Here is a 16249-nt window from a genome sequence, read left to right as displayed (position 1 = left end):
TAATAACTATGGAACCGAAGGTCTATGGTAAACTACTCACACATCATCGGAGAGGCTATGCTGTTGATGTACAAGCCCTCCGTGATCGAATCCCCCTCCGGCAAATCAGCGGAAAAGGCCCCAAGATGGGATCTCACGGGTACAGAAGGTTGCGGCGGTGGAAAAGTGGTTTCGTGGCTCCCCTCGATGTTTTCAGGGTATAAGAGTATATATAGGCGAAAGAAGTAGGTCGGTGGAGCTACAAGGGGCCCACGAGGGTGGGGGCACGCCTACCCCCTGGGCGCGTCCTCCTGCCTCATGGCTGCCTCGTTGCATCTCTGACTTCCACTCCAAGTCTCCTGGATTGCGTTTGTTCCAAGAAAGATCCTCGCGAAGGTTTTGTTCCGTTTGGATTCCGTTTATATTCCTTTTCTGCAAAACATTGAAATAGGCAAAAAAACTGCAATTTGCACTGGGCCTTCGGTTAATAGGTTAGTCCCAAAAATAATATAAAAGAGTATATTAAAGCCCATTAAACATCCAAAACAGATAATATAATAGCATGGAACAATGAAAAATTATAGATACATTGGAGACGTATCAACTTCTTTCCTTAGTGATATCACATATGATCCACTCGAGACATGGCTACTACCTAAGTCCGGAATGTTGTGCATGATTAGGTACCAAGAGGACCCTCCCGAAGATGCACATGAAGACGGACAAGTCTCCAATTTCATGGATGAAGAGAACCAACGGAAGGAGTCAAGAACGGCTCCCAGGACCCGGACATCCGACCATGACCCCGGACATCTGGCCCCTGGAAGTGTCATCAGCAGCAAGGAGTCAGCGGCCAAGTCTACAGGGCCCGGACATCCGGCCACCAGCCCGGACATCTGACCCCGGGCCTGGAAATCCGGCCTCCATCCCAGACATCCGGATGAGCCTATCCAGAGAGCAAAAGAGCTGGCCCTCTAGCCCGGACATCCGGCCAAAGACCCGGACATCCGGCCCGTCTCGAGCTTCCGGACATCCGGCCCATCGCCCGGACATCCGGACCCCGCCGCCAGCCCCGACCGCCCGGACATCCGGCACTAGCCCGGACATCCGGCACCTCTAGAAGGCCCGGACATCCGGCCCGACGCCCGGACATCCGGCCTCCCCTGTCTGTGCACAGTGTAAGGGCCCGAGGCCCATGTACCCCTTCGCCCACCTAGACTATGATAGAGGCGAAAGGTGTCCCGATGTTTCGACGTGATGGAGGCTACCGTTTTCTGTGGGAGTCGACCTTGACGATCCGACTATGAACGTGCGGACGTCGTGCCTTAGCAATCGCAAAACCAACTTCCGAGGGTTATTGACCATGCCGGAGCACGATCAATCTGACCATGAAGGTCTGCTTCCTGCGAGCAAACGAAGAACAAGCAAGAAACTTTGATTGCAATCTGGATATTGCGAATATAAGAGGAAAGCTTTATTAAAGAAGGTGGGGTTCTGTGACGCCTTTGTCTGGTCGTTGAACACAAATGCAGTACGCGAAGTTGCAGCTATGGCAAAATTTTAATCTAAACAAAACTGATGCGGTGCATCCTACGATCATCCCCATGTAAACTTCGACTACTCCCCATGCCCCAAGAGGACATACGTTGAGACCTCGACCATACACCATTGGACACAAGGTGAACTCACTCCTTTTTGAGACATGGTTACAACCTCATGTATGGACCTTGCATATACTCTGGTACAACCGAGATGACCATGGAGGATCCAAGGACCAAGGCCAAGCATGGAAGAGGAGAAGGAAGAAGAAGAACGGACAAGACAGGACTTGCTCGGATCATCCGGACACCCAGCCGGATGATCCGGACCGAGCCCGGACGATCTGGACGACCACCCAGACGATCCGGCTAACTGCGTCGAGGACACCCGAAGATTTCACCTGAAGCCGGATCATCCGGACGGCCGCCCGGATCATCCGGACGGCCGCCCGGATCATCCAGACCCCCGACACCCGGATCATCCGGGCCACCAACCGGATCATCCGGACCCCGCCTGCGTGCGTGACTTGGGCCAAAGCCCATGTACCCCTTCGCCCCCCACTTACCCCTTCGTGGCATAGGCTATATATACTCCTCCCCTCCTCCATTTGAGGGTTAGCATTTGTTTAGCTCATATGTGAGATAGAGCACTTGCTCATCCATACGGATCTACTCCTTCAAGAGAGACCGCAACCCCTCTTCGGAGAAGATCCACATTGGATTCAAGACCCCCTCTTGGGAGGCCCCATCAAGACCTCCTCACGGAGAAGAACCGGTTACACTATGTATCATCCTTTGTTGGTTTTGGACCGTGTGATCTCTATGTGTACTCGGATCTAGCATATGTGTGACTATATCTTGTTGGTTTGAGAGTTCCTCTCATGTGTTCCCTTGTTTTCCCCTCGTGTTCTTCGTGTTCTTAGTCGGGATCTGCTCCTTTCATGAAAGATCGGACGTGTAGGGTTCTACCCTACATCATCTTGGATCAGAGCAAGGTTGATCATGAATTTGGAGGCCCTACCCCTAGCCTTGTTTTGCTTGATTTCGTCCTAAATTCGAAAATCCCCACCAAAAATAGCCCCATTTTTTTTGTGATTTGATGGTTTGATAATGTTTTATTGATTTTGATCCATGGATTTGCTTGGTTTTGAGTGGATCTAGCATCTGCCCAAATTTTCCCACATTCCATCCACAAAATCTACTCAATTTTGCCCCAAAAATCATCCATTTCCATCCAAAAATTCGTCCCCGAGAGGAAATCCCGAGCAGTTTGACCTGCCAGGATCATCCAGACCTTCTCCCGGATGTCCGGATAACCTACGCACCCGAATACCCGAACCGGAGTTGACGAACCCGGATCATCCGGACCTTCTCCCGGATGTCCGGGTAACCCTGACACTGACTCGGCTGAAATTTTGTTTTGGCCATATCTAATTCATCCGAACTCCGTTCTTGACGTTCTTTAGCTTGTTTTGAAGCTATGGACATCCCCCTTCCCATGAAAATAACTCCAAAATTATTTGACTCCATCAAATGTTTGGAACTTTGGCATCTTTGCCTAGGGCCACCACCATATCATCCACATTACCACCACCAACTTCCGCAACCTAACCCATTTTGATCCCCATTGCATATGTGGTTGTTTGAGTTGTGACTTGAGTCTCCTAAGGTGTTTTGGATACTTAGGGACGGTTATCAATCACCACCACCACTTCCGCATAGGCTTGCCCACCATACACTTCCGACACACCAACTTCCCCCAATTTTGTTTGAGTTGTGAGTTGTGTCTCCTAAGGTGTTTCGGCTACCTAGGGACCATTGCTTCTGACTCCGACACCGTGTATAGCCCATCATACCCTTCCACCACCTTAACCCATTTTGATCGGGTTTCCACCAATACTTCCGCAACCACCACCGCTTTCCGTTACCACCATTTGACATTTGCCTTTGGAGATCTTGAATTTGTGGTTTTTCCTTTTCCTAAGGTGTTTCGGCTAATTAGGAACGGGTCGACATCGACAACACCGCCTCTCATCATCGCCATGGACGGTAACCTCGACGACATCATTGTATATCCCTTGCCATTGCATTTTAACCCCTAGTCCATTTTGCGTCACTTGCCTATCGAGACTAGCCATTTGAGTATTGTCGGCAACGTTACTTGTGCACATTAGTGATCCACCCTTCCATTGCATACATACCATATCATATTGGTATCATCATATCATCCCTTGTATCACAAGATTGTTCCCGCATATACCCAATTACTATCTTGGTTTGTGCATTTCGCATTGTGGCCATAGCAAAAAAAAAGAATAAGCTTTTAAGCAAAAAAAAGAAAGAGCAAAGAAGCTTGTAAGCAAGTTCCATAGCATCATACCACATTGCATATAAGATTGTCATATCCGATCATCTTGGATCATCTTGAGAAGAACACCGGGAACATCATACACATAGCATACTTGGGATAGAAAGCTCATACATTTTGCATCTTATAGGTTGTGCACAAGTGTCGTATCCGCCTATTGAGCAATCGTGCTAGCGTCTCTCTTGAGTTGTGCAACACGAGTGTTTTCCATGGATTCCACATTTTGTGCTCATTCCTTGGTTGCACGACCCCATTTATCTATCCGTGTGTGTGTTTCCGTGTGCCACATATTGCTATTGGTCTTCTTGTTTCAGTTGCGAATTTGTGAATCTCTTTCAACATTATTGACTCTTGCTAACATTTTGCATCAAATTTTTGTGCCACTATCCTCACCGAGCTCCACCATAAGCCTTATTTGTGTAGGTGTGAGAAATTGACAAGATCGGTACCAATTGTACTATTTCCTTGTTACACTATTGAGTGATCATTGATCCATCTTCAACATCGGTCAAGGTACATTTGGTATAGTTCTTCTCTTTCTCCCGCACATATTTGCTCGAGTCTTGTGATGGATAGGCAACGCATTTCATCTCCGGTCTTCCACAACAACGACGACATGAACAGCTACATCACCAAAGCGTGAATCTTCGATCTACAACGACAAATACAAGGCGCACAATAAAGATTGCGAGAGCGCATCGAGAACATCTCCATCGACATTCGTCACTCCGAAGAAAGGAAAAGGGACTAAATCGACAACAAGCTTTCCGCACAAAAGGAGGAGCAAGATGCAACGATGGAGGAGATTCAGACCTTGTTGATCAACCGTTCTTCCCCTTCATCATCCTCAAGGCGGCGACATTTAAGTCACAAGTCTTCGGAGGGCAAAAATGATGCAAGCGCAAGTCGTCCACGTCCACATCTCCATGGCGATCACCATCACGTTCGTGATCCACATTGTCATGAAGGGCAAGTCACCTCCAAGCATCATGTGCACGACGACGACGAACGACATCTACTACGAGCTTAAGTGCGACAACGACACCATCATCATGAAGATGCTCCACAAGCGCAAATGCACAAGTCCCAACAAGCCCTACTTCACGCCAAGGCCAAGATTCATGAGCAAAAGAGAAGACCGCAAGACGAGCACCACTAAGACAGAGCTACGGCTACCACCACCACTTCGGCATCTTCGCCAAGTGCTATCAAGGCATCTTCGCCTTTGGACGTACGGCATCTTCGCCTACTTCCCATGAGTTCGCCTACATCGACATCTTTAACAATGAGGCGACCACCTATGAGCGAGGGCGACACTTCCATCTTGGGAAGCCCCTCAAGGAAGATGGCCGAGCATGGGAAATTCCCTTCGGTCATGGAGACGAGCTACAACATGACACATCATATCATCATATGGGCCTCCTACAACAAGACGGTGACAAGAAGGTTGAGCATGGGACTATCCCTTCAACCAAGGCGGCGATAGGAGTTGAGCATGGAAACATTTGCACCAACATGTCTCCGACACCCACATATGAAGAGATGCCCCAATTCCAATGTGAGGAGAGCCACTAGCACATGAGTGAGATGAGTGACTCCACCATATATGACATTGAGAGCATTTCCTATGAGAGGATGAGTGTGACCACCACTAGCCACACACCCTATGTGAGGTTGAGAGCTATTTAAGTGACTCCACCAACCATACGAGTGAGAGCATCTTACTGGGAGTGAGTGAGCCAGAACACTTAGTGAGTGAGGTAGTTGAGACGGCAGGTAAGGCCACTATGATTTCTAACGACTCAACCTCTACTCCGAGTGTGTTTTCTTCTTTGGTGCTAGGTCTCCTACATGACGACATGTTTTCCTCGACGAGTCCATACATCCAGTGGAGACGACGATGGCCATGATGGACGATGATGCACCCCCCACATGCTTCCATCAAGATGAAGATGACCACGACTTGGTCTTAGACACCTCACCTACAACAAATGAGCGATGCTCTAAAGGTAACTTAGGTGATGGTGCTTCTCTTGTCCCACTAGTGGACTATATTACCAATGATTTCTTGTATGATGTTGACACACCTATTACCATGCTTCATGCTAGTGCGAATTCTTCATGTCATGACTTACCAATTTACGATGAATATGATGATGAGCATGTTGATTTTCCTAGTTGTGATGCTATGCTCCATAGGATATCATGTGAAAATTCTATTGGTCACATCATGTTTTACAATCCATTGAACTTGTCATATGCTATGAGTGAGATCTCCCATATTCCATCATTTCAATCTCAACATAGTAACTATGCATGCCCCATTAAGATAAATCCCATTTGCACTTATGGCATAGATGACGAGATGTGGTCATTGGCTTTTTTTTCATGTGATGATATTGCCATGCTTCCTTTACATGATTTGCGCAATTCATCTACTATTCCATGCCATGATCACATTGTTCCAAATATGCCTTGTTTTGGATGTTGTCAATATTCTCCATGTGATGTTTCCATTAATGCTCATGAGGAGACCCCCGTAGTTTCCTCATACATACTAGGAGATTTTGATGCATTCCATACTTTGCATGATTCCCATAATTGCTTGCACCATATGCATTCCTTGAATAACAATAATCTACATATTTCTCATGATGCATTACACAATTTGAGTCTCCATTATGCTATACATAATAACAAACCTATCATGATGGATGACATGTTTCTATATCACGCATCTCATTTATTTGAGCATTGGCTCTTTTGTGCTAACCAACACATGCATGTGCTCATCATGATGGATGATGTGTACATATACCACGCACACACAATTTTCCCTTTGTCTTTGTCTTGTGTAGGTACTCATGTATACTCGTCAACGTCTCAATCCCAAGAGTTAACGAAATGAGCTCTTGAGAGCAAAGATGACTTGGGATCACGTAGACAATCCTTACCACCATTGCCTTCGCGCAACGACTACGCGCATCTCTTTTACTTGACTCTCACACGACTATGGGCTATATATCACTTGTCACATTATGCCCATTTTACCATTTTCACTTTGCATGTTATGCTTGCTTCTATGCCTTTGCCATGCAATTGTGACCCTTGCTTGCATCTACCCATGATTCACCATTTTACTACTCATATGTGTATTTGCATGCTTGGTGGAGATCCTTGTTGCTATTGCCATGTTTACCATGTGCCTCATGCTATTGTTGACTCTTGTGTTGGGAGAGCCATGATGTTCCATTGCTATTTCCATATGACCTCTTGCCAATACAATGATGATACATTTCTCATATCTTGTTTTCATGCTTGTGATATGTCAGGCGCATCATATATGCTCACTATTTGCACACACGACATGATTGCCATGATTCCTTATAGTATGTTGCATCTTCGCAGTACTAGCTTGCCCTACTTGATCGTTATGATTGCTTGCTTTGTCGCATCACCCATGTTCCATAATTACTCGCTTTCTTGGGTTGATGACATATATGTTCATGCCTCTCACTTTATTTGTCTTGATAATTGTCTCTTGTCTCCATTAGTTGCATCTCTCATATCACCTTGTATTGAGTGCCAACTTGCTATGCATATTGATCATGGAGACTTGGACATATTACTTGTGAAGCATGCTTGTTTACTTGAGCCTATTGTAATTGGTTGTTCTCACGTCATATGCCTCCATACTATGAAATGCTCCCTTGTCCTTTCTTATGATTAGCATGATGCACACACTTTGTTGGGTATCTTACCACATGAATGATAGGTTTCGCACTTCCGCTAACCTCATTTGTTTTTCCGAGTGTTTGCCATGTTATTTTGTTTTGAAGGATTCACAAAGTGGTACCATCATGCGCCAACTTGGCCATGCGAAGGCATACACGATGTGCAACATCAACATTTGCGAGAATCTCCTAAAGGTGAACTCCTTCCCTTTGAGCCATCCTCAATTACGCATATTGGATGGTTCATTCTTTCATTGTTGTCTCCTTCTTGTCTACATGATACACATATTGGAGGGAGGACCGACATTGGAGATGGACCCTATGGACCTTCAAGTTATAACAAATTTGCATCTTATGCTTCGATTGAGTCACCTTATGATTGCCTTGTTGCATCTTGTATTTCTATGTCATCCATGATATATAAACTTTTGCACTTCCTTAGCAAATTTGTTGTGATCTTTCTTGATGGCATCTTCATACATCATGATCATATTGCCCAACATCAATTGCATGATCACATACTCACATTGCGCACCAATTACCATGTTCATGCTTTTGATACACCGTCCCATTATGAGATCATTTTGCACATGGTCGCATTATTCGCATTCACCACACCTTTGTGCATACTACAAATGAATTTCTTCCCATGAACACTTTGCATATCATTCCATATCATCTTTATAAGCTTCATGCGCTTTGTCACAAACAATCTTGCCGCACGGACTCATTCTTACATGATGGACACTTTGTGTGCACTAACCATTGTATTTCCAAGTGTTGTTTGTGTTTTCTCTTTTTGCATGTATACCACTCCAGCGACACCTAGGAGTACTTGGATTGCGCAATGTCTTCAACGCCGTCCAACTACAAGTCCGTCCACAACAACCGTTTCCATGGTGATGAGGATCACGATCCAAGGTCGGATCTTTCCCAAAAGGGGGGGAGATGATGCGGTGCATACTACGATCATCCCCATGTACACTTCGACTACTCCCCAAGCCCCAAGAGGACATATGATGAGACCTCGACCTTACACCATTAGACACAAGGTGAACTCACTCCTCTTCGAACCGACACTTTCCACATAAGAGACATGGTTACTACCTCATGCATGGAGCTTGCATATACTCAGGTACAACCGAGATGACCATGGAGGATCCATGGACCAAGGCCAAGCATGGAAGAGGAGAAGGAAGAAGAAGAACAGACAAGACGGGACTTGCTCGGATCATCCAGACCCCAGCCGGATGATCCAGACCGCGCCCGGACGATCCGGACGACCACCCGCACGACCACCCGGACGATCCGGCTAACTGCGTCGAGGACACCCGAAGGATTCACCTGAAGCCGGGTCATCCGGACGGCCACCCGGATCATCCGGACATCCGACACCCGGATCATCCGGGCCACCATCCGGATCATCCGGACCCCGCCTGCGTGCGTGATTTGGGCTGAAGCCCATGTACCCCTTCGCCCCTCACTTACCCCTTCGTAGCTTAGACTATATATACTCCTCCCCCTCCTCCATTTGAGGGTTAGCATTGGTTTAGCTCAGATGTGAGATAGAGCACTTGCTCATCCATACGGATCTTCTCCTTCGAGAGAGACTGCGGCCCCTCTTCGGAGAAGATCCACGTTTGATTCAAGACCCCCTCTTGGGTGGCCCCATCAAGACCTCCTCACGAAGAAGAACCGGTTACCCTATGTATCGTCCTTCGTTGGTTTTGGACCGTGTGACCTCTATGTGTGCTCGGATCTAGCATATGTGTGACTATATCTTGTTGGTTTGAGAGTTCCTCTTGTGTGTTCCCTCGTTTTCCCCTCGTGTTCTTAGTCGGGATCCGCTCCTTTCATGAAAGCTCGGCCCTTTAGGGTTCCACCCTACATCAAAAACCCAAAGTCTAAACGGTGCTCTAAGGGCTGTATATACGGAGGAAGAGGGGGGGTGGGTTTCGTGGCCCTTGGGGAAGGGGTCCGGAACCAACCCTATCTCTTGTTTCCCCACACATACGGACTCTAAAAACAGCCTATACTTATGTATTTCGAAATTACATGGGCCTGGCCCAATAGTAAGGTGACGCAGCACCTAGAATAGCCTCTCGACGAAATATATGAAGTGGCATCTTGTATATTTCGTCCTAGGCTTCATGCACTCATCGTGGTGGCTTCAAAGTCCTGAAATAATCACTTGTAACTCCGTTCTTGTTCCCCTTGCGCATGCCATCCTCTCCATGCTTGGTCTTGCTTTAATATTCATCCCTCTTATCCATGCCAGGCCCTTCATTTGTAAGCAAAACAAATGTATCCAATTTAGGCAGCATCATATTCTCATGAACATCAGAGTCATTACCAAGAAACGGAAGTACCTGAAAATTTAATTGGCGTGCTCGAGCTCTAGTAATTGGTCCAGTATATGTAGCAGTAGGGGCTGTGGGTGTAACAATGGTATTGATGTCCTCATCATCCTCCCCTTCTTGAAATGAAGTCGTCCTTGATGGAAGCTCATCTTCCTCACCCAAATAAGGCTTCAAATCTGCAATGTTAAAAGTGGGACTAACCCCAAAATCTGCAGGCAGGTCAAGTTTATATGCATTATCATTTATTTTTGCTAACACCATAAATGGACCATCAACATGTGGCATTAGCTTTGATTTATGTAAATCAGGAAATCTGTCCTTCAGCAAATGTAACAAAACAAGATCTCCGGGTACAAAGACAACACCTTTTCTACCCTTATCTCCAGCAAGTTTATATTTAGCATTCATATGCTCAATGTTCTCCTTAGTTAGCTCATGCAATTTTAAGATCAATTCAGTATGTTGTTTAGCATAAAAATTAACGTTCTCCAAAGATGGAAGAGGCAACAAATCAATAGGTGAGCGAGGAAGGAAACCATACACAATTTCAAAAAGGGCACATCTTAGTAGTAGAATGCAGTGAGCGATTATAAGCAAATTCAATATGAGGCAGGCATTCTTCCCACATTTTCTTGTTATTCTTCAAAACATCCCTAAGCATAGTAGACAATGTTCTATTGACTACTTCAATTTGTCCATCAGTTTGGGGGTGACATGTAGTACTAAAAAGAAGTTTAGTCCCCAACTTAGCCCATAAACATCTCCAAAAGTGGCTAAGAAATTTAGTATCACGATCTGAAACAATAGTATTTGGCACACCATGCAAGCGAATAAATTCACAAAAGAACAAATCAACAACATAAACAGCATCATCACTTTTACGACATGGTATAAAGTGTGCCATTTTCGAGAATCTATCCACGACAACAAATATGCTATCCCTCCCCTGCTTTGTTCGAGGTAAACCTAAAACAAAGTCCATAGATATATCCTTCCAAGGAACACTAGGTACAGGCAAAGGTATATATAAACCATGAGGATTGAGTCGTGACTTAGCTTTTTGACATGTAGTGCAGTGAGCAACAAAATGCTCAACATTCCGTCTCATCTTTGGGCAAAAGAAATGTGTAGCAAGTACGTCCTCCGTCTTCTTCACGCCAAAGTGTCCCATTAATGCTCCTCCATGCGCCTCCTGCAACAACAAAAGACGAACAAAGCTAGCTGGAATGCATAGCTTGTTAGCACGGAACAAAAGCCATCATTAATGACGAACTTGTTCCATGTTCTTCCTTCTTTACAATTCTACATTACATCTTTAAAATCAGCATCATGCACATATTGATCTTTGATGGTCTCCAAACCCACTGAGCTTCCGCAAAACCACCACCGCTTTCCGCTACCACCATTTGAATTTGCCTTTGAGATTTCGAGTTCGCGGTTTTTTTTCCGTTTCCTGAGGTGTTTCGGCTAATTAGGAACGGTTCTATATCAAGAACACCGCCACTCATCATCGCCAAGGACGGTAACCTCGACGACACCATTGTACATTCTCCGCAAAACCACCACCGCTTTCCTGAGGTGTTTACTTGCCTATCGAGACTAGCGATTTGAGTATTGCCGGCAACATTACTTGTGCACATTAGTGATCATCGATTTACACCTTCCATTGCATACATACCATATCATATTGGTATCATATCATATCCTGTGTCACAAGATTGTCCCCGCATATACACAATTGCTATCTTGGTTTGCGCATGTCGCACAGTGGCCATGCAAAAAAAGAATAAGCTTTTAAGCAAACAAAAAGAGAAAGAACAAAGAGCTTGTAAGCAATAGCCATAGCATCATACCACATTGCATATCCGATCATCTTGGATCATCTTGAGAAGAACACCGGGAACATCATACACATAGCATAATTGGGATAGAAATAGTTGCTTTTTTGTCTCCTATAGGTTGTGCACAAGTGTCGTATCCGCCTATTGAGCAATCGTGCTAGCGTATCTCTTGAGTTGTGCAACAAGAGCATTTTCTATGGATTCCGCATTTCGAGCTCATTCCTTGGTTGCACGACCCCATTTATCTATCCGTGTGTGCGTTTCCGTGTGCCATTCATTGCTATTGGTCTACTTGTTTCACTTGCGAATTTATGAATCTCTTTCAACATTATTGACTCTTGCTAACATTTTGCATCAAATTTTTGTGCCACTATCCTCACCGAGCTCCACCATAAGCCTTACTTGTGTAGGTGTGAGAAATTGACAAGATCGGTACCAATTGTGCTATTTCCTTGTTACATTATTGAGTGATCATTGATCCATCTTCAACATCGGTCAAGGTACATTTGGTATAGTACTTCTCTTTCTCCCACTCATATTTGCTCGAGTCTTGTGATGGATAGGCAATGCATTTCATCTCCGGTCTTCGACAACAATGATGGCGCGAACAACTACATCACCAAAGTGTCAATCTTCGATCTACACCAAAGCGTCAATCTTAGATCTACAATGACAAATTCAAGGCGCACAATCAAGATTACGAGAGCGCATCGACAACCTCGCCATCGACATGCGACACTCCGAGCTACATACAAGAGACTACCTCAACCACAAGCTCTCCACACAAATGGAGGAGAACAACGCACGGATGGAGGACATTCGGACCTTGTTGATCAACCGTTCTCCCCCTTCATCATCCTCAAGGCGACGGCGAGCAAGTCGACCATCTTCGGAGCGCCCAAGCGATACAAGCGCAAGTCGTCCACGTCCACATCTCCATGGCGACCACCATCGCGTTCGTGATCCACATCGTCATGAAGAGCAAGTCACCTCCAAGGAACATGTGCGCGACAACGAACGCCATCGAGCTCAAGTACGACAACGACACCATCAACATGAAGATGCTCGAGATGCGCCTACCTACAAGTCCCAACAAGCTCTACATCAATCTACGGCCGAACTTTATGAGCACAAGAGAAGACCGCAAGACAAGCACCACGAAGAGGACGCTACGACTAATACCACCACCACTTCGGCATCTTCGCCAAGTGCTATCAAGGCAGCTTCGCCTTTGGACGTACGACATCTTCGCCTACTTCCCATGAGTCCGCCTACATCGACATCTTCAACAACAAGGCGACCACCTACGAGCGAGGATGAAACTTCCATCTTCAGAAGCCCCTCAAGAAAGAAGGTCGAGCTAGGGCCATCTCCTTCGACCACGGCGACGAGCGCGAACCTCTTCAACAACATGAAGACGGCACCCCAACGGGACTCCTACTCCGAGTCAAGCTACGAGACCGCACATGAGACTTTATCTTTGGTCTCTGAGGAGAGTGATGTTTTGCCACATCCTACGGCATTCATCTTTGGAGGCGTTATGGATGAGGAGGTTCAGCATGGGACTATACCTTCAACCAAGGCGGCGATAGGAGTTGAGCATGGAGACATTTGCACCAACATCTCTCCGACACCCACATATGAAGAGATGCCCCAATTCCCATGTGAGGAGAGCCACCAGAGTGACATGAGTGACTCCACCATATGTGACATTGAGTGCATTTCCTATGAGAGGATGAGTGTGACCACCACTAGCCCCACACTTGAGAGCATGCCACACATCCTATGTGAGGATGAGAGCAATTTGAGTGACTCCACCAACCATACGAGTGAGAGCATCCAAGAGGGAGTGACTGAGCCACAACACTCAGTGAGTGAGGTAGTTGAGAGGGCACGTGAGGCCACTATGATTTCTAACAACTTAACCTCTAGTCCGAGTGTGTTTTCTTTGGTGCTAGGTCTCCTACATGACGACATGCCTATCCTCGATGAGTCCATACCTCCAATGGAGACGACGAAGGCCATGGTGGAAGAAGATACACCCCTCACATGGTTCCATCAAGATGAAGATGACAACGAGTGGATCTACAACACCTCACATACAACACATGAGCGATGCTCCAAAGGTAACATAGGTGATGGTGCTTCTCTTGTCCCACTAGTGGACTATCTTACCAATGATTCTGGCATGATGTTGATCCACCTATTCCCATGCTTCATGCTAGTGCGACTTCCTCATGTCATGACTTACCAATTTATGATGAATATGATGATGAGCATGTTGAGTTGCCTAGTTGTGATGCTATGCTCCATAGGATATCATGTGAAAATTCTATTGGTCACCTCATGTTTGACAATCCATTGAACTTGTCATATGCTATGAGTGAGATCTCCCATATTGCATCATTTCAATCTCAACATAGTAACTATGCAGGCCCCATTACAATAAATCTCATTTGCACTTATGGCATAGATGACAAAGTCATGGTCATTGGCTTTTGTTTTTCATGTGATGATATTGCTATGCTTCTTTTACATGATTTGTGCAATTCATCTACTATACCATGCCATGATCACATTGTTCGAAATATGCTTTGTTTTGGATGTTGTCAATATTCTCCATGTGATGTCTCTACAAATGCTCATGAGGAGACCCCCATAGTTTCCTCATACATATTAGGAGAATTTGATGCATTCCATACTTTGCATTATTCCCATAATTGCGTGCACCATATGCATTCCATGAATAACAATGCTCTACATATTTCTCATGATGCATTACACAATTTGAGTCTCCATTATGCTATACATAATAACAAACCTCTCATGATGAATGACATGTTTCTATATCACGCATCTCATTTATTTGAGCATTGGATATTTTGTGCTGACCAACACATGCACGTATGCATCATGATGAATGATGTGTACATCTACCACGCACACGCAATTTTCCCTTTGCCTTTGTTTTGTGTAGGTACTCACGTATACTCGTCAACCTCTCAATCCCTAGAGTTGACGAAACGAGCTGTTGAGAGCAACGATGATTTGGGATCACGTGGATTGTCCTTACCACCGTTCTCTTCGCGCAACGACTATGCACATCTTTTCTACTTGGCTCTCACACGGCTATGGGCTATTTACCGACCTTATGCCCATACTATCGTGTTCACTTTGCATGCTATGCCTCTTTACATGATTTTTCCATGCAATTGTGACCCTTGCTTGCATCTACCCACCAGTCACCACTATGCTACTCCTATGTGTATTTGCATGCTTGGTGGAGATCCTTGTTGCTATTACCATGTTTTCCTTGTACCTCATGCTATTGATGATTGTTGTGTTGGGAGACTCATGATGTCCCATTGCTATTTACGTATGGCCTCTCATCAATACATTGATGATATTTTACTCATATCTTGCTTTCATGCATGTGGTATGTCATGTGCATTATTCATGACCACTATTTGCACACAAGACATGCTTGCCATGATTCCTTCTAGTACGTTCCATCTTCGCACTACTAGCTTGCTGGACTTGATCACTATGATTCCTTGCTTTGTCGCATCACCCATGTTCCATTATTACTCGCTTTCTTGGGTTGATGACATATATGTTCATGCCTCTCACATGATATATCTTGATCATTTTCTATTGTCTCCATTAGTTGCATCTCTCATATCACCTTGTATTGAGTGCCATTGCTATGCTTATTGATCGTGGAGACTTGGAAATATTACTTGTGATGCATGCTAGTTTGATTGAGCTTCTTGTCTTTGGTTGTAGTCGCATCATATGCTTTCATGCCTTACCACACCTTGTCCTTTCTTATGATAAGAATGATGATAACACTTGTTGGGTATCTTACCACTCGAATGATAGGTGTTACATTTGCACTAACCTCATTTGTTTTTCCGAGTGTTTTTCATGTTCTTTCATTTTGAGGGATTCACAATGCATTACCGTCAAGAGACATATTGGGTATGTGAAGGCATACAAGGTGCGCAACTCCAACATCCTTGAGAAACTCCTAAAGGGGACCTACTTCCCTTTGATCCATCCTCAAATACGCATATTGGATGGGTCATTCTTTCATTGTTGTTTCCTTCTTCTTATCTACATGATAAATCTATTGGATGGAGGACCGACATTGGAGATGGACCCTATGGACCTTCAAGTCGAGGAGTGCCACGATGTTGCGTCTTATGCATAAATTGACTACATTATGATTGCCTTGTTGCGTCTTGTATTACCTTGTCTTCCATGATATATGAGCTTGTACATTTCCTTAGCAAATTTGTTGTGTTCTTTCTTGATGGCATATTCATACATCATGATTATATTGCCCACCATCAATTGCATGATAACATAATCATATTGATCATCCATTGCCATGTTCATGCTCTTGATAAACCATCATACCATGACA

Source organism: Triticum aestivum, chromosome 5D (genome assembly GCF_018294505.1).
Source record: "Triticum aestivum cultivar Chinese Spring chromosome 5D, IWGSC CS RefSeq v2.1, whole genome shotgun sequence".
NCBI lineage: Eukaryota > Viridiplantae > Streptophyta > Magnoliopsida > Poales > Poaceae > Triticum > Triticum aestivum.
This window is presented reverse-complemented; position numbering follows the sequence as displayed.